Source organism: Eptatretus burgeri, chromosome 1 (assembly GCF_056783735.1).
Source record: "Eptatretus burgeri isolate ZD-2024b chromosome 1, Ebu_testis_v1, whole genome shotgun sequence".
Taxonomy (NCBI): Eukaryota; Metazoa; Chordata; class Myxini; order Myxiniformes; family Myxinidae; genus Eptatretus; species Eptatretus burgeri.
The window spans coordinates 50,478,738-50,491,703 of record NC_140961.1 but is presented as its reverse complement, the minus strand read 5'-3'; positions in this window follow the sequence as shown (position 1 = coordinate 50,491,703).

Sequence of the window (12,966 nt, the reverse complement as noted above, 5' to 3'; positions counted from 1 at the left end):
AAATCAATAGGAACATCATTGGAACCATTGCAAACTCAATTTTCCGTACAGCGCGTTCTTTCGATAAAATCCCTGCACATGACAAAGCAACTACCCGTGGCCTGGGGCAACTGGAGGCCAATAAAACCTCTTTATTTGCAACCACTGCTCCCAAAGCCTTCACATCACATTGATCATAATGCAAATCCCATCGATTGATCACCGCCAAACCCACTCTCACACAGGAACTGTTGGCATTTATTTCAACAACGTTAAACCGCATCACTAGAGCAATGAAAAACAAATATGCAATGAACAGCAACCCATAACCCACATCACGAGTCCGTCTCTTGGTTGTCGACTCGATGTTGCGACCCGTGACTTCCTTGAACGCGACGGCCCCGCCGCAACTCGCCGTCAAAGCTGCCCGAACCACACAGGCGCGCATTGCCTCATGAACGCCGCCGAAGCGCGAGAACTCATCGCGAGAGCTGGCACGGCTCCCGCTGCTCCCGAACCGCACATCACCGTTGCAGGCAGCAACGAACGGCCGCTCCCGTTGCATCGATGCGGCTCCCGCCGCCAGAACCTCGCCCTCGGGTCTCGACGAAAGCATCGAAGAGAGCACCGGCACACCTGGAGATACGAACTGGAGATCCAGCCCGAGGTGCGCCAGCCAGTCCCGACCCAAAAGGGCGGGCCCCTCCCCTCGCACCACGAACCTCGGAAACGCAACCCGCTGGCCCCGCTGGGCAATCACGACGAGTGCCCCGCCAACCGCCGGCAGCGCTTCACCGGCATACGTGTGCGATGCGAGGGCAGCACGAGTGGACTCAACTCGACACCCGATCAGTGCCCCGATCACTTCGACCTTCACTGGCATCGGTCCTGTCACCGTCGGACTAACTGAAACCAGGCTCAACATGGGCAGTCTCTCCCGTTCCGGGTCGCTGGGATCTCTGTGCCCAGCCTGCAAAACTCGATCTGGGGCATTACCGTGTACGCCATGCACCGAACACCGCACCGGCAGTAGGTCTCGACCCGGGACGGAAGGATCGCTTCGCACACCGCCACCAATGACTGTCATGATGGGCGATGACTCTCGGCATACACACCGTAGACGTCCCCGAGTGCTCAGACCGCCGTCCGAGTGATCGTATTGCAAAAGCCGTCCACGACCCGCGCCGCAGACCGTGCGCGCGGCCGTGCGCGCGGCCGTGCGCGCCTGGCACATCGCGCTGACCTCCGGACCATCTGCTGCGCACCGACCATCGAGACCCCGGACATTCTTCAGAGCTTGCGCGACGTCCAACGCCGCGTTCGAGCCGAACTGCGTGTCCTCGTTCTTTAGCCTTGGCCTTGCAGAAATCATTCCCCCGATTTGTCGTGCCTCAATAAAACAAACACTGAGCGCGGCCGTTGCCCACTCGACGTGGCCGAAGTCGACTCCGACGAAGGCGGGCACGTGTCCGCGCGCCGTGCCCCGACTTCCTGTCATGCCTGAGCTGGCCGCGTTGGCGAGCCTCCTGGCTCCGGAGCCTGTGCGCGCGGCGAGCGAACCTGCGATACGCTCAGCGCGATGCGTACTCCCCCGGAACCTCGAACCGCGCGAGGTGCGCTGAGTTACTCGCTGCCACTCAGAACCCAGCCACCACCCTGCACACGCCGATCCGAAGATCCTCGTCAGCCAACTGTAGTGTCGTGGTAGGGGCGCTTATAAGGCAGACACGAGCGGAGGAACAGTCGAGCCCGGCTGTGGTGTACAAGCGCGAGCGCGGGCGTACTTTGCCCGCAGCTCTCCTTTATTACGTACTCAACACACTCACGAGCCGTGGCACTACGGCACCCACTACAACGCCTCAGGCGGCACGCACTCCTTATATCCCTGGCAGACACGATGCTCACGACGACCACTCCCCCCATCATCATGCGCTGCCCCGCAGGCCCGCAGGCTATACCACACTCCCCCCATCATCATGCCCTGCCCCGCAGGCCCGCAGGCTATACCACACTCCCCCCATCATCATGCCCTGCCCCGCAGGAATACATGTGCATGATGATGGGGGGAGTGGTCGTCGTGAGCATCGTGTCTGCCAGGGATATAAGGAGTGCGCGCCGCCTGAGGCGTTGTAGTGGGTGCCGTAGTGCCACGGCTCGTGAGTGTGTTGAGTACGTAATAAAGGAGAGCTGCGGGCAAAGTACGCCTGCGCTCGCGCTTGTACACCACAGCCGGGCTCCACTGTTCCTCCGCTCGTGTCTGCCTTATAAGCGCCCCTACCACGACACTACAGTTGGCTGACGAGGATCTTCGGATCGGCGTGTGCAGGGTGGTGGCTGGGTTCTGAGTGGCAGCGAGTAGCGACACTACAGCATTACCTGTTATTAACACGGCTGTGCCACTGATGCAGTGCCCCCTATTACCAGTACACTGGTTCTCATTTCGCCGACCTCGGAAGGATGACCTACTGCGTCAACCCCACCTGGTGTTAATTCAGCGGCGACGCTCCAATTCAGGACCTCGGATCCCAAGGCAGCCACCCAAACCTATGTTGAATCCCGAGGTGACTGTGTTCCATTAGTAAGCGGCTTGCTTATCGCTCGCCAAGCGGCTTGCTTACCGCTCGCCAAGCGGCTTGCTGGATTCAAAGTGTCCAAGCAAGCGCTCCAACGGAACGGAGCGCTCGGCAACCACTAAACAACATGGCCATATGCATGAAAGCAATGCTGTCGTGGTCGTGGTACTGCAGCAAATAAACCTGGTGTTGGCTCAACGGTTCAGGTGGCTGACTGAAGATCTTGTGGTCTTGAGTGCGAGCACCTGATGGGCCGCTGAAGTAACACCAGGTGGGTCGACAGTCTGTCAACCTTCCGAGGATGGTTAAATGAGTGCCACCCAGCTGACTGGTGACAGGGGCACTGCATCAGCGGCACAGCCAAGCTTCGAAAGAATGATGCAAACAGCAGCCACAAGTTCCACACAAAATAACAACAAAACAACAACAACAACAACAACAACAACAACAACAACAACAACAACAACAACAACAACTTGAGCAAATGCTGTCTGGGTTGTTTTCAGTTTTACTAAATCGTCTTGTGACAACTTCCCCAAATGAATTGTGTGTGTTTCATCACCCGTGATGTACCAAGGTTTGTTCATGGCATTAAAAAAAAATCCAGAGGTATTTACTTTCTTCTCTATTAAATATTTTGTGGGTCATCCATGCCTCCCAGTGGTTGCCTGGTTATCTTACCAGCCACTACCAGGTGAGCGCCAAGGGGTATTACCCGTATGATTAATATCTCTGTGAGGTTCCTTGCCATTATTCCAGTAGGTCCAGATATCACTGGTACAACTTTGACATTCTTCAGCTTCCAGGATCTTCTCACGTCATTCTGGAGGTCTTGGTGCTTGGTCATTTTCTTGATTTCTGCATCATGTAGTCCAGAATCATTGCTATTAACGCCTCAATAAGCAATGCCTTCTTCTCTTTTTTTTTGTACTTAAGTATGATATCTGGTCGCAGGGATTTGTTTTCAATGTTCACGTTCGATGGGATCATTAGTTCGTACGTGAGCGGTAGTTACTTCCATGTTTTCCGTGATTGCTTTCGGTTCATGTTCTCACAAATTTTCTGGAACTGGGACATCAAAGTTTTTGCAGATGTCCCAGCAGAGTACTTTATAAACTCTGTTGTGTCGTTATGTGTACAGTTGTTCTGACATGAGTTTGTTTTTGTGTGTGTGTGTTCGGTCATTAAGCATAACATATCATTTTCCTTACGAACCCAACCGACACCCCTCACCCTTCACCTCGCTCATTTTTTCATCTCTCTCTCTCTCTCTCTCTCTCTCTCTCTCTCTCTCTCTCTCTCTCTCTCTCTCTCTCTCTCTCTCTCTCTCTCTCTCTCTCTCTCTCTCTCTCTCTCTCTACCCCCCCCCCCCCCCGAATACCACTGTCAGCGGTGACGGGTTGTATTTCCTAATTTTAAATAATTCGGATTAAAAGTAGAAGTAGCAATAAAAGTTTAAACTGAAGTTTTCAATCTCGTCCTCTGTGACAGTAGAAATGAAGAAATAGCCACCAATCGTTTTGAATCGAATTTCGGCGGCCATTTGGCTAACAGAAGTGGGCGACTTGGGTGTGTTCTGTTTGCAGCACCTTTGTACATCAGCCTTGATTTCATCCTGCCACGTTTTGACAAACCTGGTTGGAGTCGAAACCTTCTCTGCTTCCATGAGACGGCGGCGCTTTCTGATCTGTCAGCTGCTTATTCGCATTTGCTGTTTCGCGGGGCTGCTATGTCACGTGTTTCGCTCAGCCAATCATCTTGCTTCATGACCTGTAGTGAGTGCGAGGAAAAAAACCTTCGGAGTGTAAGGCTTTATTTCACTTGATTGAAGCCGATTCTACAGACGCATAAAGGAATACATGTGCAGCGAGGAATACGTGTGCAGCAAGGAATACGTGTGCAGCAAGGAATACATGTGCAGCAAAAAATACACGTGCAGTCGATCACCACAAAATAAATCAGCAATTAGCCAGCATAAGCACGGAGTCCGGTATACCCTCAATTCTCACCATTCAACGAGCACCAAGTGAACCGCCGCCGTAAATGACAATGCCCCTGGGACAATCCCACCGACTGCGCGGCATCACGGTTTTATCTGACTGCGCGACACGTGATCACGCGTCACATCCTTTAATCCATCACATTCTCCCCGTCTTTAAAATGTAACTAGAGGCTCAACGAGCGCACCATGATTACTTCAACGCTATAGGAGTATACATTTTAAGCAGTGAGGATTATTTTGAGTTATAGGAGCATGGTAAGGTCCCATCGAGGGATGCCGATTATCCCCTTTACAGATCGAGTCGGCGAGAGGGTTTTATCCTTCGACCTCTCCGGGAGTAAATGGTAGTTTCACTTGGGGGAGGCTTCCGATCCTCTTGGGGAGCCTCGACTCGTGCCGGGGATGACTCCCCGATCGCTCTCGGGTGGAATGCGGTAACTCCGTCGCCACCATTCTCGGGTGGAGTTCCTGGGGGGGAAACACCTGGGGAGGGAATGTCAGAGGGAGGAGTACCAGATGGAGGAGTACCTGCAGGAGGAGTACCTGCGGGAGCCAGATGGCAAACCGACACAGTGGTCTCCCTGCCATCCAGGAGTCTAACATGAGCATACTCAGGATTAGCATCGATGAGTTTGACCTCCTCCACCATTGGTTCATACTTGCTTTGTCGTACCGGGCGCTTCATGAACACTGTTCCCGGATAGGTTAGCCAGTTGGGCACCGACTGGCCGTCAACATAACGTCGTTGGTGAGTAAACATTCGTTTGTGCGGAGTAGCATTGATGGACGTACAGAGCAAAGAGCGTATGGAATTCAGGGCGTCGAGAAGGGTAACCTCCCACCGCTCGGGCCCCAGTCCTCTCGATTTCAGCGCCAGGGTTACGGCTTTCCAAATGACTCCATTATACCATTCCACCTGCCCATTACCCTGTGGGTTGTAACCCGTCGTTCGACTAGTTGCTATGCCGTGTTCATATTGGAACTGTTTGAGCTCGGCCGACATGACACACGGTCCTCTGTCTGAATGTATGTACGACGGTTTCCCAAACATGGCAAAGAGGTCAGAGAGACATTTCATGACAGTGCCCAAGGTCATATCCGAGCACGGGAATGTGAATGGGAACCTTGAGTATTCATCAACAACCGTGAGTATGTATCTGTTGTCTGTCTCGGTCGGCAGGGGCCCTTTGAAGTCGATATTTAGTCTCTCGAAGGGTGAAGTGGCCTTGATCAATCTGCCAGAAGCAGCGCCATAGAATCTGGGTTTTAGTTCAGCACAAACAGGGCAAGAAGCATTCATTTGTTTAATATCATCGATAGAATAGGGAAGGTTTTGTCTGCGCACGAAATGTGCCATTCTGGTTACCCCTGGGTGGCAAAGAGACACATGGAGGTCTTGCAAAGCCCGACTGATTGTCGCCGAACAGTAGACCCGAGAGAAGGTGTCTGCAGCAGGGTTTTCCCTCCCGGGCCGATAAACAATGTCATAACTATAACAAGATAGATCTATCCGCCATCTCATTATTTTCTCGTTCTTAATTTTCCCGTTATTTTTTCCCATCAAACATGAAGGCAACGGATCGCTGGTCCGTGACAAGTGTCAAGTGATTGCCCAGTAAATAATGTCTCCATTTACGTAGGGCTTCGACAATAGCGTACACTTCCTTCTCTATCGCCGAGTGTCTCTGCTCGCTTCCTGAGAGAGTTCTCGAGAAGAACGCGACGGGTTGTCCGGACTGATTGAGCGTCGCGGCGATTGCGTGATCGGAAGCGTCCGTTTCCACCACGAACGGCACCGAGCTGTCGATCGATAATACCACGGAATTACTGATATCATCTTTGAGGCTGTGGAAAGCTTTTACAACAGCGGAATCTGGTGGGAAGTTTTTGCAATGCACCAGGGGATGTATTTTTTCGGAGTATTGGGGAATCCATCTGGCGTAGTAAGCGAACATTCCGACCACTCGACGCAATGTCTGCAGGTCATGAGGTGGGGATAGCTCACGGAGTGGGCACAATCGTTCAGGATCCGGCTTAATCGTGCCGTCGGCTATTGTGTAGCCGAGAAGATCAATTGACTTTGCCGAGAATACGCATTTGTTGTAGTTGAGAGTCAGATTATATTTCCTAGCAATGCTCAAGAATCTGTCCAGATTCATATCATGTTCCCCCCGATCCTTACCGCACACTGTGACATTGTCCACGTAAACAAAAGTGTCTGAGTTTTCATCTGAGATGATGTCGTCCATAACTCGTTGGAAGCAAACTACTCCATTAGTGACACCGAATGGGATCCTCTTAAATTGATAGAGGCGTCTACCTGCCTCGAACGCGGTGTAAGGTTTGTCTTCCTCTCGAATGGGAATTTGATGATAGGCGCTTCGCAAATCGATGGTGCTGAATATTTTGTAATTGGCCACGCGTTCGACCATCTCGTCTATGCGCGGCAAAGGGTAGGCATCGAGTTGGGTGAAGCGATTGACCGTTTGTGAGTAATCGACAACCATTCGTTTCTTGTGGTTCTGGTTGGTGGTGACCAACACCTGCGCGAGCCATGGCGAATCGCTCGGTTCTATAATTCCTTCTTCCAGTAATCGCTTGGTCTCAGAAGCGATGAAGTTCATATCGGCGGCGGTGTATCGTCGCGATTTGATCGCAATCGGTTTACAGTCCGGCGACAAGTTAGCGAACAGCTGGGGGGACGTTACCTCTGCGGTGGTCAAAGCATTTAAAATTAGACGAGGTTTGCTTCCTCCAAAGGGTATTTCAACACTCGTGTGCTGCTTGAGGACATTATGACCCAGAATTACATCTGCGCATAAATCACGAAGCACCAGTACCCTTACATCCTGATGCGTGTAGCCTTTTACATCCAACTCAACATTGCAATACCCTCGTACGCGGGACTGTAGTGATGTGGCGGCCATGCATACCGCATTGTCTGTCGGGTGGATCTTCCATTTCCTGCCCTTCACTAGCGAGCTGTTGACGAAACTTTCAGAGCTACCAGTATCAATCAGAGCCTCAGCCATATGCCCGTTAATTCGTACGTTGATGATAACTTTGGATAGATTCCCCGGTGAAGCTGCTGTTACTTTCTTTTGTGAGTAGAGAGTCGCAGAAGTGGGTTTATTTCTTCTAAGAGTAGATTTGCATACCCTGGCATAATGCCCCTTCTTGTCACAGTTCATGCATGTGGCATCCCTGGCGGGGCATTTGTTACGGAGGGTATCTTTTATACCCACAAAAGAAACATTTACCAACCGAAGTAGTTGCTGAGGAGTTTGACGAGGTCTGGGTATCCAATTCCTCGGGTTTATCTCCATCCTCAGTGTCGAAGGTGTTCCGGGGGGTTCCTTGAGTTTCCGCCGTAGCAGCGTTCATTAGCAGCATCGGTGTCCCATATGACTCAGATTGCTGCTGAGCCATATCCATAGCTCGGGCCTGGTCAGCTACCATTTCAAGAGCGGGTTGTGCTTTTTCCAGTAAGCGTTGCCGAATGGGGGCTGACCGGAGCCCCTGGATGAAAGCCTCTCGGGTCGCTTCATCTCCATGTTCCTCGGCGGTTACAGCCCGGAAATTGCAGTCTTTGCCCAACTGCCTCAGAGCTTGCAGGAACTGATCGATTGTCTCCCTGGCTGCTTGCCTGCGTGTGTTGAGAAGATGTCGTATGTATACCTCGTTCTTGCGCTTCACATAGAGCGCCCGCAGCACGTCGATCGCTGCGTCGTAGGTGTCACACTCAGAGAAAACTCTGAATACACTGGGCAAGACATGGTTTACAAGTGCGGCCAGTTTGTCGGCTCCCTCTTCAATGATGGTCAGATAGTGTGAGAAGGAACGGAACCAATGCGACCACTTCATTTCCGAGTCAGTAGCGTTGGGGTCCGCATCGAACCTCTCCGGCTTGTAGATCTTGTCCATAGTCGGTTGAGGTAGCCGAAGGAATCAAGTGAAATAAATTGTAGTGAGTGCGAGGAAAAAACCTTCGGAGTGTAAGGCTTTATTTCACTTGATTGAAGCCGATTCTACAGAAACATAAAGGAATACATGTGCAGCGAGAAATACATGTGCAGCAAGGAATACACGTGCAGTCGATCACTGCAAAATAAATCAGCAATTAGCCAGCATAAGCACGGAGTCCGGTATACTCTCAATTCTCACCATTTAACGAGCACCAAGTGAACCACCGCCGTAAATGACAATGCCCCAGGGACAATCCCACCGACCGCGCGGCATCACAATTTTATCTGACTGCGCGACACATGATCGCGCGTCACATCCTTTAATCCATCACATGACCCTCAGCCATTTTGGATCAGGGTCACTCGTGAGTGAGGGGACTCTTTTTCTATGCCGTTTGTAATCTTGTGAATCCGGCCCTTGCGTTGCACCTTCGTTACGTCACCCTAAAGCGGTCGCAATCTTGTATGTACATACATTTTGTGTGATAGCAACTTTTTCTGCCCGTCAGATAACTTTGATTATATTATCGAACGATTGGTGTGGCCTGCATCTCTTTCCTAATGGCCAGGATGAGGTTTATGGAGTTGCGCAATGTTCCTTATTATATTGTGACGTCCACGGGACTTGAACAGTCCCACCAACGTAGAATGAGCCGAAACGATGGAGGCGGTTTATTTATTTATAACCCAAACATGGCGGTTCTAATCGCTCTACTGCAAACGGGACGAGGAAGGTGGCACGAGTCACTTTTCACTGAGTTGATGATGTTTATTTGTTTTTATTATTAACCAGAAATAACAAGACTCGGCAAGAAGAGGGATCCGGGGGGATTCGACGGGATGGTGTGGGATCGGGCGTGGGATCGGGCGTGGGGAAAAACACAGACAATTCCAATGAATATACAATTCTCAAACCCTCTAAGGCGCCAAGTACACACACACACACACACACACACACACACACACACACACACACACACACACACACACACACACACACACACACACACACACACACACACACACACACAACGTAGCTACTTCTGGTGGTCAGGCTGGACCGTGGTATGGACGCAACTGTCCCTGGATCAGCGTCGGACGAGCTGGCCTTGCTCTCGTCAGGGGGGGCAGGAGAAACCGTGGTGCTGTCGACCTCCTGGTCCTGGCCCAAGTCCGCTCACAGCCGCCAGGGAACCAGTTCTGGCGCCAAATTGCGAGCAGGAGAGGGAGGCAGGTCCGCCCGCCGTTCAACCCCGTACTCCGAGTCAGCAGAACCCCAGAGCCAACCAAGGTGAGGCACGAGGCTCAGCAAGGCTCCAAGACACGATGAAGAACACGATCGAATCAGCACAACAACAAGGATGCTCCCCGCGCAACAGCCTCCACACCAAAAAAAACACGATCTTTTTGTCCCGATCTTCTTCCTCTTCTTTTTCGACCCCGAACAGAACCTTTTTATCCTCCCGTCCTCGTCACTTCCAATCGAGCCGTTTTATTGGCTCACCGCCGTCGCCTTCCGCCAATCGTGATCACGGGGCGGAGCCATCCGCAGCACTGTCCTGTGACGTTACGGCCAGTCTCCAGGGACTACTAAAAGGGGTTTACGCAGACACACTTACCCTATCCCGTGTCCCTATCTAATTAAGTGACAATTATCATTTCCCCCTTGAAGAAATGAACATTTACTAGACAACTTATCACCACTGAATTGCTACTTATTACATCGAGATCCTGGTAAACTCGAACAGCATGGCATACCTAATTAAACATCCTAATTACCCTTTGAATGCATACCCCCTCCCCTCAAACGTAACAATATCGAGTCTGTTAATATTTGTAGAGCATTATTACGAGATGGAGCTCAAATTTAATCTTGAGAAGGAGGAATTAGCCATTGAAACAGCTATTGCTGCAGCAGATGCTAAGGAGAAGATCCTTGCTCGGGAAGAGTTTGGCAGCCTTGGCTCTGATCATCCAACACGAAGGGCAAAACTTTTAGACTCTAATATGAAACCTGATGCAGCCGTGTACATACCTCAACCGGCAATTGGTGGCAGAGCGATGCCCCGACAGGCAGACGATGATGAACACAATGCCACAACAATCAGACAGAGATAGTGTACTGTTGTCAGTTGTCCACCATATGGATGCAACCAATAATAACCAAGAAGGCCTCGCCAAGCTCACTGCGGAACATCATCAACAGAATCTGCGACCGCAGTCGGACATTCCTAAGTTTGGGAGCGACCCAATCTACTACCGGGTATTTGTGAAGGCTCTGGAGACCAGGATATGTTTCAGGACTTCATATGAGAATGAAAGCCTGCATTATCTTGAAAAGTACACATATGGCAAGGCAAAGGACATAGTGTGAAGTTGCCTTCATATGCCACCTCCTATGGGTTATAAGGAAACAAGGGAACTAATAGAACACAGGTTTGGCGAATAATATAAAATCGCAAATGCATACATCACTCGGACCTTGAAATGGCCAGTTGTAAAAGCCGAAGATGCGGAACGACTTGATGACTGCCATTTTGCTTCGAGAATGCAATGAAAGGCAATCATTATCTCAGAGAGATAGAGCAATAGCACAATCTTCGCAAGATTGTTGAGAAACTTCCCTTCCATGTCCACACACGCTGGACACGAACTTCTACAAAATTCATGGGCGAGCAGAGCAGCAAGGTTTCTTTCACACAGCTCTTCAAATTCATCGAAAAGGAGACCCATGTAGCCGCGAACCCACCCTTTGGATATCAAGCTGTGGAGATGCAAGAAAGGCGACCTGGCAGGGAAAGGGTGCTTGTAGGAGCCCCCTGCCAAACAAGCCCAAAAGAGGAGCTTTGCCACAAATATTTGTCGACCCAACATATCGCGCCCAATACATTTTTGAAATTCCATGCCATGCAGTACTATATCGTTTTTGGCCCTATCTCTCAATCGTGAAGAATCAATTTAAAAATTAAATAATTATGGTGTCCAGATCCGAATTTGGATTCGGATCTTCACCAAAATCGAATCAATTCTTCTTTGTCACACACCCAATATGTCCACCAAGTTTCATCCCAATCCGTCCACAACTTTTTGAGATATCATGCTAAATATCGTTTTTGGCCCTATCTATCAATGGTGAAGAATCGCTTTAAAAAATTCCAGTATCCGGATCCGAATCTTCACCAAAATCGAATCAGTTTGTCCTTGTCACACACCCAACCTGTCCAAAAAAATTTCCTACAGATCCGTCCACAACTTTTTGAGATATCGTGCAAAAAAAAAAAAAAACAGACAGAAAAGGGTGAAAACATAACCTCCTTCACTTTCGGTGGCAGAGGTAATAATGGACTGAATATTCTGTTGACAACAGCCGCTTTATGAAAGCAGCTGACAGCACGGTTAAACTGCAAAATGGCTATTTTGCTCTGATGAAATTGGTCTCCCCCTCAGAGACAGAGCCATGCAATTTCCAAATAACAGATGTCATGCGAAGCAAAGGTCGGAGCAATTGCACAAGAAGCTGAAGGGTAACACGACATTTCGTGAGCAACATCATCGATCAGGGTTACGCAAGCAAGGTACCCATTAAGGAGATTGACCGTGACGATGGCAAAGTTTGGTATCTTCCTCGCCACAATATCTACCATCCGAAAAAAAGAAGAAAAAAAAATTAGAGTAGTTTTTGACTGCTCAGCTCGATTTGCCAGTGTGTCATTGAATGACCAGCTTCTACAGAGGCCGGACTGAAATATCAGTTTGGTGGGAGTGCTGATACAATCCCAGCAGGAATCTGTGGTTCTGATGCCAGACATAGAAGCCATGTTCCATCAGGTGTGTATTCCTGTTGATGACCGTAATATGTTGCGTTTCCTCTGGTGGCTTAGTGATGATCTAGATCAAGATCCTGTAGACCATCGCATGGATGTTCATCTGTTTGGGGCAACTTCATCTCCAGCAAACTGCTTCTATGCCTCCACAAGACTGCTGATGACAATGTGGAGAACTTTGAGCAAGAGGTCATGGATACTGTGAAAGGACGTTTAAACATGGATGACTGTCTGAAGTCTGTCGCAAGTGAGTCCAAGGCCATTGTCTTGGCTAAGGCCCTCATTGATCTCTGCCAAGGGAGGCTTCCACTTAACAAAGTGGATGAGCAACAGCTGTGATGTACTTGCATCATTTCCAGATTTAGAACGAGCCAAAGAGGCCAAAGACGTTGATTTTGACTCGGAAAATCTTCCTATGGAGAGAGCCTTGGAAGTACGTTGGAGCATAGAGTCCGACACACTCGGATTTCGAGTGACCCTCAGTGACAAGCCAGCCAGTCGTCATGGAATTCTTTCCATAATTAGCTCTGTCTACGATCCACTCGGGTTGGGTGCACCATTCATTTTGCTAGGGAAGAGCGTTGTGCACGAGCTGTGCCGACAGAAATATGATTGGGATGACA